The following is a 19,573-nucleotide window of genomic DNA, read 5'->3' on the forward strand; positions in this document are numbered from 1 at the left end:
CCTATCCCCTTAGCCTGACCTAACCTTTTGGACACTCAGGAGCAATTTAGCGTGGTCAATCCACCTAACCTGCACATCTTTGGACTGTGGGAGGAAATAAGAGCACCCGGAGGAAACCCACGTAATGACGGGGAGAAAGTGCAAACTCCACACAGACAGTCACCCGAGGCCGGAATTGAACCTGGGTCCTTGGAGTTGCGAGGCAGCAGTGCTAACCACTGTGCCACCATGTTGGATGCAAGCCCCAATTCAGAGGCTTCAGCACATAATCTAGGCTGACATTTCTCTGGAGCCCTGAGGGGACAATGAGAGTGCTGTCCTTTGGATCAGACATTTAACCAAGGTCTTCTCGGGTAGGCATAAAAGTTCACATGGTACTACAGTATTCCAAAAAGAGTAAGGAAGTTCTCCCCAGTGTCTCGGTCTATAGTTTCTAAAAACAGAATGAGCACTCATCTGAGTAAGCAACTAGCATGAATAGATTTTGTTGATTGTAAAACAAGCATAGAGGAGACATGGAAAATGTATTTTATGCACCAAATTGATCTGGGATGCACTGCCCGAAAGGGTGATAGAAGCAGATTCAATAGTAACACTCAAAGGGAATTGGATCTGTACTTTGTAGTATAATGGTCTGGGACATATAGGGTTAATGTGACACTGGGCACAGTACCATCCACACTGATGTAAGAGTATATAATCCACACCCTAGGTCAGTTGACTGTTGGCCAGATCCATGAGTACCAATAAGCATGGAGACAGCTCCTATCTTGTACCCTTTTTTGTATATTTGTACATAGTTTTAATAGTCAATAAAGACTCACATTTAACCTACATATGAATAAAAATACTTCTTCAGACCTATTGAGCTGTATTTAACAGCCTACAACATGGTGGCAGCTTGTGGAAAAACCCAAAACCTCACAGAAACAGCTGAGAATAACTGAAATGCTGGAAGACTGAGAAAAAATTTAACAAAGCATTCTGACCTGAAAAGAAGCTCCAAAGCCCAGGAACAGGCTCCAAAGAAAGTCTTGGAAGCTTGAAGGAAGAAATTTAAATTTCTTACAGCAGCAGAAGATGCCATTGAATTTCCTTTGGAAGCCCAGCTTCAAATCCCATGGCACAGAGTTATCAGGTCTAGCAATGTTTAGTTAAAGGTTTTAAAATTTCAGGCTACAGCAAGCCCTGAGAAATCTTTAAAAATTTCAGAGCCAGAAGTGCAATTTGAATAAAGCTATTGCTGAAAATTCAATGCGAGTCGGCACCTTAACACTCACTCGGAAAAAGTTTATAAATAATTAATTGAATGGGGAGAATCGTGACATTTTAAACCCAGCTAAAGTTAAGCAAAAGCCAGAATGCAACAAATTTGCAAATTTAAACACAATTGCTGAGCTAGAGAACACAGGCTTACAAGGCTATAAGGAAAGAACAGGAGAGCAGGGTTAATGGGGTAGTTCTTTCAAAGAGCTGGATAGTTATAATAGGCTGAAAGGCCTCCTCTACTGCTATATTATTCTGTATTCTTATTCCTCATGCTGTCTGTCCAAGGGCCAGTACAAGCAAAGATTTTGTTTAGCTCATTGGAGTTTTAACTATAAACTTTGGGCTTCACTGCAAAATGATAGAAACTTAAAAATTATATGGATTAACTTTTCCAAATGCTTATCTGATATTACGCATTAGACCTCTATTTTTTATACCTTTTCAATATCCCTCTCTTCTGAAGCCACTGTCTCACAATGAAGTGTGCACCTACTGGCAAAGTAACTTTGACAGCCTATTCCACCATAGGATTTTGTGATTACTCAGTGCCCATGCACGCAGACTTTCCAGATGTTGATGGATAGTGATTGGATACACAATTTTGGCTGCCCTTTCTCCCTCCCTTGCCCAATTGCACTAAGGCCAATAGTAAATTCCAAATTGTCGTACACTAACTGAGATCAACGAACACAGTCAAGGTCAGGGAGTGAATTCAAGCTCGTCTGAGACTATTTAGTGAGGTCAAACACTGCACAATACATTATCAATAAAGCTACTGGGTGATGTCACAAATTCACATCCCTGCTTCAACTGTTTTTCTGTTAAAATCTTCAACTCAACTATTGCAATCCTTTCCTAATTGTCCTCTTAACTTCACCCTCATTAAATTTGAGCTCATCCAAACACTTCTATCCATGTCCTAACTCAAACCAAGTCCTGTTCACCCATTACCCTTGTGCACGCTGATCTACTTGGGCTCTAATTCAAACATCTTCTTAAATTTTAAATCTTCACAGATTACCTCTTTTTGTAACCTTCTCCAGCCCTTAATCTTCTGACAACTCTACATTCCTACAACTCTGACTTTTTGTACTCTTGCACATCCCTGAAATTCCTTTGTCCCTCTCCTCCTACCACTATTAGTTGAGTTGTCTTTGGTTGTCTGGTCTCTATGCTTGCTAAAAAATGACCTACTCTTGTTTTGGTTGTCTTCCTTAATATTCCCTTATATGGCTCATTGTCAAATTTTGTTTGGCAATGCTACCATGAGAATCTTGGGATGATTTTTGCAGCTATTCATCTGATTCAGTTTGGCCTTTTATTGGGATAAGGTCTACATGTAATGAATGGTTTAAATTGGACCAAATGCAGATTTATCTGTATGACCAAATCTGTTTAATCCAGACTCTTTTGGGTCAGGATATGTGTCTCTCTGTGGAAAAGTGGTGGCATTTTTGTAGGATATCATTTTGCTTGTCATGCCAAAATGTTTGACTACCTGAATAGTGTTGGCTCCAAAGAACCTCAGTAGTCAGAACTCAGAGTAATGTAAAAAGTAGATACTTTTTCTTGCTTTGACAAGTAATTTCAATACTGTATTGATGAACTAAAGCTCTTTTTTGCCAGTGAGAAACAATTGCGTGGATCACTAATGTCTTTTTATTCAATCCATTGTAGTCATGGATGGATGTGTCAGCATGGCATGCTGGATAGGTCTCCAAACTCAACAGATCCAGAAATGTTGTTCAGGCAAGGGATCCTGCCACTCCTTGTCCATATGTGACTACGGTCACACACTATGTGATCAACACTTAATGCATTCTGAAGCAACTTAGCAAGCCATTCAGTTATGAAACCAATCACTATGCAAAACTGCAGATGGGCAATAAATGACCCTTTGCCAACATTACCCACACACTTGGAACAATTTATTTTAAAATCCCTTTTTGATAGTCAGGAAAGGGAGAAGGCTATTTAATATTGTTGTTGCGGATGTGGACAGGTGGCTGGAAATAGTATTCGAAAAAGCAAAATAGCCCACAAAAAACATCAAGATGACATTAACAGTGCATTCATATACTTATTACTGACGTGTTCATGGAAATAAAAATTATGGTATTAAAAATAGATGAGCTATCCAATTCAACTGTAACCATGTTCTGATAATGCCTTTAATAACAGTTTTCATCACCATTATTACTTTGCTTCCAGTGGCTGCTTTGATTTTAAATTTGCAGAAAACATTTTGTGTAATCCCTTGAGCCAACTTTATATTTTTACATCTTTCACAAAAGATGATGGAAATCTGCATTTTCCATTTCATTTTTTTTAATGCTATTATGTCAGATGCAGGATTGACCACTGGAGTCAGCTAGCATGCAGGCAAGGTCGAATATGGACCTATTGAAGTAAGACAATCATCTTGGCTCTCAATGCACGATTAATGTCACGTTATTATGTCCTGGTCCAACACTTCTACTCTTCAGCAAATAACCATCAATCACCTGGCTGCTACCAATCAGATGTTTGTCATTGTAACTAAGCACTAATATAAGGGGAGCTACCTCAGTATTGGATGTGACATGAGGATATAAATCTGCCTCCAGCCAACTGACTCAGAGTGATCATGTGTGAATGGGGGAGGGGTGGGTTTATGGTGCTGGGGGAGGGGAAGGGGGGGGGGGGGGGGATGAGTCCCAATGCTAAAAGGCTGTAAATATATCAAGAGCGGCAAAATATAGTTCTAAAGCATTTGGAGACACTGCAGACATTTTATCACTGGATGTTTGTGTGCCAAGCAACACCAACTTGCACTTGAATAAATATTGTAAAATATCTCAAAGTGCTTTACAGTGGCAGAAGCAGAGGCGAGAGAAGTCACAGGGGAAAGGTTTGGAAAGGCACAAAGAAAGGTTTTGAGGAGGTTGTAGAAGGAAGACAGGCAGTAAAGAGAGGAGTTTTCAGAAGGAGTTTCTGAATTTGTCTGAAATTTGAATTTGTGAGCACTTACACTACTTATTCAATGCAAACGAATGATGGCCAGATAATGTATCTCCCATGTCCAAATTGCCAATATGTACTCATTGTAGACAAGGCCACTTTCAAGAAGTGGACAGTTGCCCCATTATCCTCAGTGTTCTGGAATGAGTTGCTTAACGCCAAACAGCATGAATAAAACCAAATCCAATGAATACAAGGCAATCAATTCTCCACACCTGTCTAATAACAAAGCAAAACCTTCAATATTTACCTTGGTTTATCTATTCCTTTGTATAGTTAGATAACACTGTAGTGTCAGTTCTTTGAGCTGCCCTATCTTTGATCACAAACCCCCCTGGGAGCTCAAGACGAGCAAATCAACCCTAAAACCAAGTCCTTGTGTGAGTTTTAGTTCTGTTCAGAAAAGCTCATTTTGAAGCCCAAGTTCCAACTTCATTCACAGACCAGAGTTCAAGTCCAGTTCACAGGGCTTGAGTTCCAAGCCCATTCACAGGGTTCAACTTCCAATCTCATTTTCAGGCTCTGAGTTCCAATGACACAGGTGTTGAGTTCCAATGGCATTCACAGAGCTCGGGTTCCTATCCCAGTCTTTAATAACATTGAACTTTGCATTTACTTAGTAGTCATTTGAGTTACTAAACATAACACAAGGATTATCGGGTTCATAGAATCACACAACACAATAGACCATTCAGCCCATCATGTCTTTGCTGGCTCTTTGAGCTACCCAATTCATCCTGTGTTCTGCTTTTTCTAATAACCTTGGAATTTTATCCTACTCAAGGATATACCCAATCTCCTTCAGGCAGTGCATTCCAGGTCATAATAATGTGTTGTATGAAAAAACTTTCCATTTCCTCATCATTCATCTAGCCAGTATTATTTACAACAAAGGGCATTTATTGAAATAGATAATCTCACTGTAGCATGTGCCAATCTGGTTCTGGCTTTTTTGTAGTAAATTTCAGACGATTGACCTCTAAGAGCAACGATTTAGGATAAGATCAAAGTTAAGCCCCATAGAAATGAATCGTCAATGACACCTACCATTGAGACTCATTTGCCAAAGTAAAGCTGTTCTATGAGGGTCAAATGGATGAAAATAGAGTTAATACTATTGCTAACACTGTAAATTGAAGGAATACCCCATATAGTAAAGTGCATTGGACATCATGATTGATTTGAGATGTTTATAGAGATTATATAGAAACTCTTGTTGCACCCGGAGCTAAGCAAGATTTTTATAACTTCTAGAAATAACTGTTGCAGTCACACCAGGTGAAATCTTAACAACTTTAAAAATAATCATGTGGAGGAGGCATTTTCTTGTCCCAACACTGCACTTGAGGGGGCCATGTGCCCAGCAGTGTGGTCATCCAGAAAGTGGCCTCTAATTAGCTGCATCCATGTCCACTGTCCAATTAAGGACAGTGAGAGGGCTCCCTCCATCTTGTGCACTTTCTGAAGTCTGAGCAATTTTGTTAAAATAATCTGTGGCTGCCAAGCCACCAACGTAGAGGGGAAACAGCTGTGTCCATCTGATCCCTGTGGCTCTGGTTGAGGATGTGACATAAGTGTTTGACACCTCACTGGACCCCTGGCCGATCACTGGCTAGATACCTTCAGGTATTTTCTCTCATTTAGCCTCAGCAGTGTGTGTGTGTGTGTTGGGGGGGGGGGGGGGGGGGGCAACAGTATCCCCAAGTTGCACAAAATTGAGCACTTACATTTGTCATGAATCTAAAAAATTGTCATATGTAATATTTTAGACTCTTTGCTGCAAGGGTTTTAAAACCTGGGTTACGATACATATAGACAGTATGACTGCTAGAGCAGTGATTAAGGTATCGCAAAAGTGAGGTAATCATTGATTTGCGGGGGCAGCATGGTGGCCTAGTGGTTAGCACAACCGCCTCACGGCGCTGAGGTCCCAGGTTCGATCCTGGCTCTGGGTCACTGTCCGTGTGGAGTTTGCACATTCTCCCCGTGTCTGCGTGGGTTTCGCCCCCACAACCCAAAAATGTGCAGAATAGGTGGATTGGCCATGCTAAATTTCCCCTTAATTGGAAAAAATAATTGGCTAATCTAAATTTTTTTTTTTAAATCATTGATTTGCAGGTGAAGTATTTGGCTTACAGATTTTGAGAACCATTAACTTGTTTACAGATAGCAAGATAATAGAATATTGTTTCAGTTTGAAAGCCCGCTGGGGTGTAGATAATTTATCTGGGGTATTGTGTTCGATCCTGGCTAAATACGTCAAGGGACACCTTGTAAGAAGAGACAAATAAATGCCTTATGCTTTGGGTACAGATGGTGCGGTTAATGGGAGGAGCCAGGTCTGTGAAGAGTCAGTAGGTCTGAGAACTCTAATCTGAACAGAGGTTTTCCAGTTTGTTCACAAAAGATTCTCCCTCCAAAGATTCAACGTAAACAAAAGCAAGAAGAAACCTGGTTGTTAATTTGATTCATGAGTAATATTTAACATATATTGGTTTGCTTAATTGGAATATAGTGGCAGGTTTTGGAAATAAGTTAAGGGGTGCGATTCAGTAATCACATTGTCACCAGCATGGAGCTGTATGCGCTGGATGAATCCCGGGAGAACCCCAAATCGAACTCCGCACCACGTCACCTGACTCGCTCCGCCTGCTGTCGTCTGGATTTCACCCAGCGAGGGCTGATTTAGGCTCAATTAAATACCTGGATGCCGGATTCATCTAGGGCTCAACAGCCGGACCTGCGAGACCCGCAATGGTGTCATTTAGTACTGTTTCACACAAATGTGAACCAGGCCTAATGACACCTCAGGAACATTAGAGATCCCCAGGTGGTCAGAGACAGGGTGGGGTGGTACCCTGGCACTCCCCCTAGCACCCAAGAACCTTGGCACTGCCATGGTGCCACTGGCAATGCCACATGGACTCCCTGGCAGTGCCATCTTGGGGGGTAATGGGTGGGGGAGAGGGAATGAGAGAGAAGGGGGCACATTGGTGGGAAGGGGGAATGGTTAAGAGGGTGGTATGCCGGACAAAGCCACGTCCTACATGAAGCAGGCAAGGATGATGGCCTACTGGTCCTTTCGGCCTGCTGGACCTTCACCGCCATCTGTCCTCTATCCTCTGGGTCCTCCCTGAGCTCATCCTCCAACCCCTTCTGGACCGGCTCCTAACCATCCCTCCTCCTCAGGCGAGGCTGCATGGTCCCTCCTCCTCCACCTCCAGCACGTCGCCCCATCATTGTGCCTTGTTGTGGAGGGCACAGCAGGCCACCGCAAAGTGAGCAACCCTCTGGGGAGTGTATTGCAGTGCACCACCAGAGCGTCCCAGGCATCGGAACCACATTTTGAGCAATCCGATGCACCGCTCAATGGCAGCACAGGTGGCAACATGGGCCTCGTTATACCGGGTCTCCGTATCGGTCTCCAGCCTCCATACTGGCATCATTGGGCAGGACCTCAGCGGGTTCCCCTTATCCCCCAAGAACCAACCTCGTCATCCAGCGTGGTCCTTGAAGATGCCGGGGATCTCCAAGTGCCCCAGGATGTAGTTGTCATGTACATTCCTTGGGAAGGTGTGCACACCTGCATGATCTGGAGGTGGTGGTCGCACTCGAGTTGGACATTCAGGGAGTGAAACCCCTTGCTGTTAATGAAGGGCACTCCCTGATGCCCTGGTATGAGCAAGACAACATGGGTGCCATCAATTCCTTCAGAGAACTGGGGCATCCTGTCGATGGAGGAGAATCCTGCAGCCTGGTCATTCTGATGGGCTTGATCCAGCTAGACGTTTATGTAGTCTGATGCCCGGGCATGAAGTGCATAGTGACTGCATCGGACGCAATGCGGCTGTTAGATCGCACCCAATGATAATTCATCAACAAGCACCATTGTATTTGTAAAGTGAGTGAGAAAAGTATCAAAATGGGTTTGAATATGGAGTGGCAGTGGAATTGCAACAATTGACTTCAACATCCTGGCCGGGATACTCCCCCACCCAGCGGGGCAGGGGTCCCGGCGTGTTGGAGTGGCGTGAACCATGCCAGCATCGAGCTGCCCCAAAGGTGCGGAATTCTCCTTTAGGGGCCAAGCCCTCACATTGACGGGCTAAGCCCACACCGGAGTGGTTCCCGCTCCGCGAGCTGGCATGAATGGCCTTTGGCGCCTTGCCAGCCGGGGCCGAAAGGACTTCACCGGCCGACGTAAGTCCGCGCATGCGCCGGAGCGTCAGCGGCTGCTGACATCATACCGGCGCATGCACAGGGGAGGGGGTCTCTTCCGCCTCCGCCATGGTGCAGACCATGGTGGGCCCCGATCGCGGGCCAGGCCACCGTGGGGGCACCCTCTGCGGTCAGATTGCCCCGAGCCCCCACCCCAGGACCCCGGCGCCCGCCCGCGCCGCCAATCCCGCCGGTAAGGTAGGTGGTTTAATCCACGCCGGCGGGAGAGGCTTGTCGCCGGCGGGAGAGGCTTGTCAGCGGCGGGACTTCGGCCCATCGCGGGCCGGAGAATCGGCGCGGGGGGCCTGACGACTGGCATAGCGCGATTTCCGCCCCCACCGAATCCCGGGCTGTGGAGAATTCGGGACACGGCGGGGGCAGGATTGACGCTGGCCCCGGGCGATTCTCCGACCCGGCGGGGGGTTGGAGAATCCCGCCCCCTATTCCAGGGAAGTTGAGGTAGGCGGTCGGGCCCAGCTAGGTTCTAACATCCATTCATATTTCCAGTGACCTTTACTGTGCTTGGATGTTGGACGTTGAGACTAGCTCAGGACCTGGATGTAACAATGTTTTATACATCTGAGTGATACAGTTCAGAGGACAAATAGGTGTGGGACAAGATTCAAATCTAGGCCAGACCAGGTAAGTAGGGAAGCTTTCCTTCCAAAGATATCAGTGAACCTGTTTAACAGATATCAGTGACCGTTATATGATCATTTCTGTTCATAGTCTCTCTTTATTTCCAGATTTTTAAAAACTGAATTAAATGATCCGGCAACCATAATAATCTCTGGATTATTTATACATCCCCATACCCCTGAGAGGACCCAATTATATTTACCTTCATCAAAAGAATAATCTTAAGGTACTGGATCAGGCATGAATCAGGATAAATCTAACATGAAATTGTGCTCCAGCCTGATTTAACGCTTTCAGGAACCATGGAAAGAAAGTCGGAGGGGAAAAAATACAACTAAAAAGAGAGATATGAGTAGGGGAAAAAAAAATCACAGGCACACCGCATAAAGGAAAGCAGGATTAGTTTGAAGAGCCACACAGCACTTCGACAGTTAACAGCAGTTCTCTGCAATCAAATTAACATTAATTATTTAATTAATTAAAGTCCAATGCTTCAGAGTAAGATTGATATCAAGATAGGTTTCAATTAGGCTAGCTTGTTAGCAGTTAGAATCCAGCTTTTTTATTTCTCCAGTAACTTGTATTAAGGATTCTCCGTGCCTTGCTGTATTTTCTTTTCAGAACATCGGGATTATAAAGATTCTGAACATTTTCAACTGAATTTTAGTTTCCACTTTTAGCATTTAGCGTAAACATCAACCCTCCCAGGTTAGCTGCAGAAAGGCTGGAATGCAAGATGATGCTCTCTCAATGCTGACTAATAGGGGCGGCACATGGCACAGTGGTTAGCACTGCTGCCTACGGTACTGAGGACCCAGGTTCGAATTCCATCCCTGGGTCACTGGCTGTGTGGCGTTTGCATATTCCCCCCTTGTCTGCATGCTGACTAACAGGTAGGCTTTGTGTAATAGACCTGTATTCACTGGCAACTGGATGAGATTCCCTAAACCCATTTCATTTACAACCTGTAGAGAAGGGGAAAATTTACCCATCAGTTTCAGCTGCACTGAAACACAAATTACAGAACAGAAACTGCAATGGTAATAAAGTCCCTCCAAGTAACGACATTGATTGACAGTCCTGTAGAATTCTCCCTTCACCATTACTGAAAGGCTCTGATCCATAGATCCTGTATCATCACAGTTAGACACTGACCCAGAGAGTGCATCCTGTACCAACATTGATTGACACAGACTAATAAACTCCACTCTGTACTATCATTGATAAGTACTGTCCACAGGGGTAGAAATTTGTCATGGATGGTAGTGCTAAACTGGCAAAATCATATCAACCATCTATTAAAGATGAGTTTCTACATCTATGGGTCAGTATCTTGATTTTGAATTTTCCCTTGCAATATCCCTGAAAGACACAAAACTATTCATCATGACAAGCAACATGTGGGAGCAGGGTAATGAGGTGGTCCAAGTTGGAGTGTAGCACACAATTCTGGTCGCCACACTACCAGAAGGATGTGAAGGCTTTGGAGAGGATGCAGAGGAGGTTAACCAGGATGGTGGCTGGTCTGCAGGGTGGTAGCTATGTGGAGAGGCTGAATAGACTCGGACTGTTTTCATTAATAAGACAGAGGTTGAGTAATGACCTGATAGCAGTCTACAAGATTAAGAGGGGCATGAAAACAGTGGATGAATAGGCACTCTTTCTCAGGGTGGCAGGGTCATTCACCAGGGGGCATAGGTTTAACGTCCATGGGGCAAAGTTTAGAGGAGATGTGCGAGGCAGGTTTTTTCACGCAGAGGGTGGTTAGTGCCTGGAATGCGTTGCCAGGGGAGGTTGTGGAAGCAGATACATTAATGGCGTTCAAAAGTCACCTTGACAAACACATGGATAGGATGGGTATAGAGGGATACGGCACAAGGAAGTATTGAGGGTTTTGGCAAAGGTTGGTATCATGACTGGTACAGGCTTGGAGGGCTAAGGGCCTGTTCCTGTGCTGTATTGTTCTTTGTTTTTATTTGTGGCAAAAATCTGCAATACAGCATTGGGGATCTCTGTTCATCGGTCTCTCCGTGATAACAGTCAGCTCAAGGGAAGTGGAGTCTGTACAATGAAGGCAGTTTTGAAATTAATAAATTTCAAAATATTTCAGAACCAGGAGCTATGTGAACATGTACATGTCAGTGATGTGCCCGTTTTAGAGATGCATTATTGTATATCCCCCATCTGTAAACTCCCTGCTTAAGAAACCCATTATTAATTCACACAAGAACAATGGATTTCTTTTCATTATTGATCTTCAGTTGTGTCAGTACAACTATCAATGCTACACAGCAATATTGGAAGGGCAATTGTATTTCAATTATGGAGAAATTGTTTCATTTCCCAAACATTTTAAACCTTCTCACCATGATTTCAAATACATTATCAAATTTTTGCCTTTTGGTTATAGGGTTCTTTCGAAGTTTTTCGAGGATTTTTCTGTTCACAACATCAATATGCACAAGTTTCTGAAGAAGAAGCACATACTAGATAAAAATAGAAATAACCTAAATAATTCTTTGAACTTTTAATCCTGAATACTGGATCGTGAAAAATCCTATTTTAGTTCTGGACAGGCACCATCTCAACTGATGGATGGCACGGTAGCACAGTCTTTGGCACAGTTGCTTCACGGCTCCAGCTGTGCGGAGTCTGTACGTTCTCCCCGTGTCTGCGTGGGTTTCCTCCGGGTGCTCCGGTTTCCTCCCACAATCCAAAAATGTGCAGGTTAGGTGGATCGGCCATGCTAAATTGCCCTTATGTACAAAAAGGTTAGATTGGGTTACGGGAATAGGGTGGAGGTGTGGGCTTAGATAGAGTGATCTTTCCTTGGGCCTGTGCAGACTCGATGGGCTGAATGGCCTCCTTCTGCACTGAAAATTCTATGATCTATGATGGGAGAAAGGTTCTCCAACTGTATTCCAACTGTAAAACCCTACTTCAATAAGTTTGTTCAATCTTTATCTAGTTCCTTTTAGCCAATTTTTACAGCACAATGCTGTCCAGACCTTCTGAGTCAGAAAGTTGTGCATTCAATTTTGATGCTATTATAGAAAACAGAAGCTCAGAAACATGTCACAGTTTCTCTCATCAATAGCTTTAACTTTAATGAGCATAAAAATATTTAAATTTTTTAAATGCTGAATAAACAAAGTTCTTAAAAATATCCTTATTGTCCTACACTCTGGAATTTTCTTCCCAAGTCTCTCATCATTGATACATCTCTCCTAACTTAAAAATCCCCCTCAAAACCTATTTGATCTCACCTTTGGTCCCCTTCCCAATCCTTCTGACCTCTCCTCAGGTTGACACAATTTACTTTTGCATTATTAAGGATAACATCTGAGTGCATATCATGTTTGCGAATGCGAGCAGCTTTTATTTTTTACAGTCTGTCTCACAGTAATTAGCAATGATGATGGGGGATGGGCAATAATTAAAATGAAGAGATATCTAACCACTACTCGCAGGAGGATTGATAAAGGCATGACACATTTAATTAACATTCATTAAGCTATCTGATTATTTAGTGAGTAAATGCAGCACTTGATCTGGAGCAGACGAGGTGGCTCCCATCTCTTATGTCCAACTGGTGTTAATTGGTTTCCCTCAACAATGGCAGAAGCCGAGATACTTTGATTTGCATGAACATCCTTGTATTCATGAGGCACAAAATCCATCAACCAGATATCTTGAGTTCTTTGCAATGAATTCTTCTGGAAAACAAACATATGCTGATGTCAAGATCATGCTCAGGGGACTGTGATGGCCTCCACAGTCAGAATGCCGCATAACACTTACAGTGTGCAGTCACCCGTGAAGGACAGTTGGTAGGGCATGGTAAGGGAATGCTGCCAGGCTCTGCAGAATTGTACCCCTTCAGCCATCTGCGGAAAAAGAGGAAAGAAAACTTGGGGCCCCAAGGCAATTTAACATTCAGTCAGCTCAAGTTAAGAAGAGCAAACTCCTGGATCCAACCTGGTATAGGAAATGGAGATTGTGAGACGTAACTTTCGAGGTAATGTGTGTTTATTCTTAGAGTGATAACATTCCTGCTTTTCAGAAATGTCTGTGTTCCCCAATTTACAGCAGGTCATCCCTTGGAAAGCTACCTTTTGTTCCCCAGCACTGTGTCATTCTGGTGTTCCGGATCCAGTATTTTCTATCCTAAGAACAATGTGCTTTTTCATCCACTTTTGCATGAATAAATAAATAAATAAATATGTTTTTTCAATAGCTCGGATGGAGCGGCAATTCACAACAATTTATATTCACGCCAGAGTGCTTTTTTACATCAATAATTAATAGGAAATCAAAGCATTTGAGGGACACAACAACATATTATTTATTCACTCTACTTTGTTTTGTGCAAATCACTAGCACGAAAGTAGTGCTCAGAAACTTAAAGGAGACAAAACATCGGAGTTTTCTTAGAAGGGGCCTGTGACACGGCCTTCTCACTCAGACTTGATGGAGTGAGTTACTAGGGAGTGAAGGAGGCATTAGATGAATGTGAGTAGGCAGCCTACCACCAACACAGCTTAACTGATGGCAAAGATTCCTAGACAGAAGAACGTCACTTTACATTTAATTCATAGTAGGATACTCCTAACTACCTCCAGACGCAGACAGATAATGATTTAACAGGCATTCTGGTTTGACTTAAGTCCTTGGTAGTATATCTATGGATCAGGTTTCATAGTCAATGAGTAAAATACTTAGGCTCATTCCTGCCCAGTAAGAGGACACTATATCACCAGAAGCATTTCCAGATGTTGAGGGCATTGAGGAAATACAGGCAGAATATTGTTGCAGTAGCACATTGCCATCTGCTGTTGGACTCAGGCCCCGGTAAATGTTCTTGAGGGATAGTCAGTGCCGAATTTTAAAGCTGAGAATACCCTAAGTGGAGAACCAAAGGCCAAGGTTCAGGGCTGCATCAATATTGAAATAGTTTTCCAGTCATATCTCATTGCTGTCTGTTGGAGCTTGCTGTGTGAAAATTTGCTGCCACATTTCCGACGTTACAACGGTGACTGCACTTCAAAAAGGATTTAATTGGCTGTCTAATGACTGCGGAGCATCCTGAGCTTGTCAAAGGCACTACAGAAATGCAAATCTTTTCTTTCTATTGTTGTAATTGGTCCTATGTATCCTCTTTGAGACACTACTGTTTCCAACAAGGCTGTTTCAGTGCTTCCAGGTACCTGGCAGGCAAGTCTTGTTAACTCTGTTCCCCTCAGCCCTATTGATACATCCCATCTCATGTCTTACAATCACTTTGAATTATCTCTTATTTTCTCTCTCCTGCAAATTTTTTTTTGTTGCTGTCATCTATTCAGTTTAAAAAATAAATACATTTAGAGTACCCAATTCTTTTTTTTTCCAATTAAGGGGCAATTTAGCGTGGTCAATTCACCTACCCTGCACATCTTTGGGTTTCGGGGTGAGACTCACGCAGACATGGGGAGAATGTGCAAACTCCACACGGACAGTGACCCGAGGCAGTGATCAAACCCGGGTCCTCGGCGCATGATGCAGCAGTGCTAACCACTGCACCACTTTGCCGCCCACACCTATTCCATTTTCTGATTTGTTTTGTCTATTCTCTTACTTTTCAACTTGACAGTATTCTATACAATAGATCACCAGTCTTCACTACAAATTGGGTTGTTAAACTTCCAAGATTCTCCTGGAATGTTTAGAAAGTGTAGAATAATCTGCGAGACAATTCTGCAAGCAATCCCATGGGGAAAAATTACATGGGGCATTTATAAAGTAAAGTTCATTCTTTTTCTTTTTTTTAAAAATGTTATTCGTTACAAATAAGATTGGACTGAGCAGTTGGAGGTAGGAGGTCATATGATGAAACCTCCAGAAGTTGCCAACTTTAATTGTACCTCTCTGAATGAGATCAGCCAACAGAACCAAAGCCAGGGGCAGAACATGAACACTGGTCTTGTACGCATTAGCATTTTCCTGTCCCAGAAGTTCTTGGCTCTTATCTGGTGACCTCCATTGTTGAAATCACGTTTCAGACAGGAACAAAGACAGGGTTTCCACCCACCATGGTGATGTCACAGAATCGCAGAAAGAGGCAGAAAGAGGCCATTTAGCACATCATGTCTGCTCCAGCTCTCTTATTGAACAACCCATATATTCCATTCCCTTACTGTCATGTGAGTGTTCCTTTAAAAATGTTTTTGTCTTATCACGTGGCTTCAGTGATGTCATTGTGTGGGTGGAGCTGGGCTGTGGCTCTGTGAGTTATGCTATGAGGAGCAGTTGAATAAACTCGGTTTGTTCACACTGGAACGACGGAGGTTGAGGGGCGACCTGATAGAGGTCTACAAAATTATGAGGGGCATAGACAGAGTGGATAATCAGAGGCTTTTTCCCAGGGTAGAGGGGTCAATTACTAGGGAGCATAGGTTTAAGGTGCGAGGGACAAGGTTTAGAGGAGATGTATAAGGCAAGTTTTTTACACAGAGGGTAGTGGGTGCCTGGAACTCGCTGCCGGAGGAGGTGGTGGAAGCAGAGATGGTAGTGACGTTTAAGCGGCATCTTGGCAAATACATGAATAGGATGGGAATAGAGGGATACGGACCCAGGAAGTGTAGAAGATTTTAGATTAGACGGGCAGCATGGTCGGCACAGGCTTGGAGGGTACTTTTCTTTGTTCTTTGTACTTTTGCTTTGAGTTTTGGAGCTGGTTTGTGGCTCTGTAAGTTTTTATGTTTCCACATTTGGCTGTTATAGACTCAGACAGAGAAGTGTTTTGGCCTGTCTCTCTATATTCAATTTTAAAGAGTTATTCCAAGGAAGAAACTCAATGATTATAGTTACTTGCTGCTTTGGTAAAAAGGGGTTTTTGGTTTATGGGACCTTGTCATTGAATTGGAACAGTTAAGGGGAATTCATTCAAGGTTAGACATAGATTACTGTAGCTGTGTGGGGTCTTCATGTTTGTAGTTGATAATAATTCTTTCTGTGTGTGTTTATACAAATGTTAACTAAATTCATATAATAAAGCTTGTTTTTTGAATAAAAGTGCCAAAGAACTTTGTTGCATAACACCGGAAAGGCAGGCTCTTGTGCTCATCCTGGCCAAATTTAATAAACAGTTGTAGGTCAGGTGAATTCCATGATATATTTTGAAGTTTTCTAAACCCTGGCCCATAACACTTACCTTCTCCCCATAACCCTGTACAAACTTCCCTTTCAGATGACAATCTAATTACTTGTCAATGTTTCAATTGAACCTGGCTCCACCACATTCTCAACAGTGTATTCCAAACACACTGCATATCACTTTTGCCGATTAATTTAAATCTGTGCCCTACCATTTTGCTTCTATCACAGTAGGAAAGCTTTCTCCCTGTCTACTCTGTCCAGGCCCCCATGATTTTGAACATCTCTATCAAATCATCTCCCAACAATTTTTTTTCTAAGGAAAACAGTCTTAACTTCTCCAATCCTATCTTCATAAGTGAAGTCTCTCATCCCTGGAACCATTCTCATGATTTTTTTTCTGCACTCATTCCAATGCTTTCCATCTGCCTAAAGTGCAGAGCCCAAAGTGTAGTACTCCATCTGAGGCTGAAGTAGTGACTTATACAAATCAACACAACCTTCTTGCTCTTGTACTGTATACTCCTATTGACAAAGCCCAGGATACTGTAAGCTTTATTAACCGCACTCTCAACCTGTCCTACCACCTTCAAGGATGTATGCACATGTACCCTCTTCTCCTGGGCACCTTTTAGAATTGTACCCTTTATTGTATATGGGGTGGAATTGTTTTCATTTTTTTGGTAGTGTGTGGTAACAGCCAGGAAAAACAACATGGAAGCCATCGGCCCTAACAGCGGCTTCCTCCGCTATATTTTTAGGGTCATTGAAAAAGAAAATCCAAAGATCCCATGGTGTCATGTTGGGGCTGGATCTCTGATTCAGCCTGCCCTGCCAGCAACTTAAGTTTTAAAAGACCTGTCGCGTACAAAAAAAAAATTAAAATTAGAGGGGCAGTGCCAGGGCATGACCCTCTCCTCCCAGAATGATGCACTCACCTTAACTCCTCTGGTGGGTTCTGCTCACCAGGTACACACCCTGGGAGACCTGCTTTGATTCACATTGGCATGCCCTCACGCCAAGGTGAATGGAGAATCTAATGGGGAGGGAATTATCAGGTGTAAAGGCCTGATAATTACATTTAAATATATTTAAATGGGGATCATGACATTCAATGTCGATATTCCCATTATGTCATTGTGGGGGAGGGGGCTGAGGGTAATTGCTGCGGGAAATACCATCAGAATAAACCATGTTTTGGGACTCCCATGGGATTTTCCACTCCCGCCACCTATGTCACCCCCTAAAACGAGAGAAGAAAATCCCACCCCACCATTTTCTCTCATTTTCTTCGTACAAAAATGTATCACTTCACTTTTTGCTGCATTGACCTTCATCTGCCCTCATCCACCCATTTCACCATCTTGCCTATGTCTCTTTGAAATTCTACACCACCCTCCTCATAGTTCACAATGCTTCCATGTTTTGTATCATCCACAAACTTTGATATTGTGTCCTGTACAACAAGACCCACTTTAATTATATATATCAGGACAAACAAGGGTCCCAAGGGGCCTTGTTTGAGACCTTGTGAGTCCCCAAGCCCTGGGGACGCCACAACAAACCTTCCTCCAGCACGAAAACATCTAATAACCACAATTTTGTTTCCTGTCACTCAGCCAATTCCGTACCCACTGTCCCTTGCTACTGTCCCTTTATTCCATGAGCTGTAACTTTGTTCACAAGTCTGTTCTGCGGCATTGTATCAAATGCCTTTTGGAAGTCCATGTACACCACATCAACAGCATTGCCCTCATCAACCCTCTCTGTTACCGCTTCAAAAACTGCAGCAAGTCAGTTAAAACATGATTTTCATTGAAGAAATCAATGCTAGCTTTCATTAGTTAACCTGAATTAGTCCATGTGATTATTCATTTTGTCCCGAACTATTGTTTCTGGAAGTTTCTCCATCGCCTAAGTTGAATTGGTATGCCTATAGTTCCTGAGCTGACCTTTACACCCTTTTTTTAAAACAAGGATGTAATATTTGCAATTATCCAGTCCTCTGGACCACTCCTGAGTCGAAGAAAGATGGATGAATTATGGCCAGTGCCTCTGCGATTTTCACACTCACTTCCTTCAGCATTCTTGGATGCATCTCATCACGTCCCGATGCCTTATCAACTTTAAGTACAGCTAACCTATCTAATACCTCCTCCTTTTCAATTTTAACCCCATCTACTATCTGAATTAGCTCATCTTTTACCAGGGCCTGGGTAGCACCTTCTTCCTTCATAAGACAGATGCAGAGTATTAATTCATTACCTCTGCCCCCATGTGTAAAGCCCCTTTTTGGTCCCTAATCGGCCCTACTCCTTTTACCAGCCTTTTACTATTTATATGCCTGTAGGAGACTTTGGGATTTAATTTCATGATAGCTGCCAGTCTCTGTTCATATTCCATCTTTGTTTCCCTTATTTGCCTCTTCGCCTCCCTTTTGAACCTTCTACATTCAGCCTGGTTTTCAATTATATTTTCCACTTGATAACTGTCTGAAGCACACATTTTCTTCATTAACTTAATTTCTATCTCCTTTTGCATCCAGGGAGCTTTGGATTTTTTTGTTTTACCTCTCCCTTTTCAGAGAATACACCTTGACTGCACCCAAATCATCTCTTCTTTGAAGATAGACGATTGATCAGCTACTGTTTTTCTTACCAACCTTTGGCTCCAATTTATTTGGCCCTGATCCATTCTTATCCCATTGAAGTTGGCTTACTCCCAATTAATTATTCTTACTCTGAACTGTTCTTTGTCCTTTTCCATAGAAAGGACATTCTGAATTCTCTCTCAGTGTATCTGAACAGGCGCTGGAGTGTGGCGACTAGGGGATTTTCACAGTAACTTCATTGCAGTGTTAATGTAAGCCTACTTGTGACAATAATAAAGATTATTATTATAGTACAGTGGTACCTGAGTCATTTAATGGTTTCAAGAAGGAGGTAGATATATTTCGGATACAAAATAGATTAAAGGAATATGGGTATCAGGTAGGGAGGTGGATTTGAGACCAAGAAGAGATCAGCCATAATCTGATTGAATGGTGGAGCAGGCTCTAAGGGCTGAATCTCCTGCTCCTAATTTGTATGTTCCTATGTCCTATGTAACGTAATTACACCTTCTTTGTTTCTGGGCTCTAGCCAAATTGATTCTGTCCTTGATCTCTCTGGAAACTCCTCTTTCTCCAGCACTGCAATGCTCTCTTTTATCAATACTGCCACCCCACCCCCTTTTATGTGCATCTGAGCTGGCCAATTTCCAGCCCGAGATTAACTGATATCTTGCAGGCCTATTGCAACTTTAGAGACAAGCTGCC

General features: G+C 42.9%; 1 protein-coding gene and 1 long non-coding RNA gene across 9 annotated transcripts in view; one reads left to right on the forward strand and one right to left on the reverse strand.

Moving 5' to 3' along the window:
* LOC119950604 overlaps positions 1-19,573 on the forward strand; it is a 342,477-nt gene that overhangs the window by 200,521 nt on the left and 122,383 nt on the right. The gene's annotated exons all lie outside the window — the stretch shown is intronic.
* Positions 12,483-12,972, reverse strand: LOC119950605. The gene is made up of 2 exons (XR_005457373.1): positions 12,928-12,972; positions 12,483-12,842 (listed from the first exon to the last, which is right to left on the reverse strand). It is a non-coding gene; the product is annotated as an uncharacterized LOC119950605 (long non-coding RNA).

Source organism: Scyliorhinus canicula, chromosome 16 (assembly GCF_902713615.1).
Source record: "Scyliorhinus canicula chromosome 16, sScyCan1.1, whole genome shotgun sequence".
NCBI classification, from domain to species: Eukaryota; Metazoa; Chordata; class Chondrichthyes; order Carcharhiniformes; family Scyliorhinidae; genus Scyliorhinus; species Scyliorhinus canicula.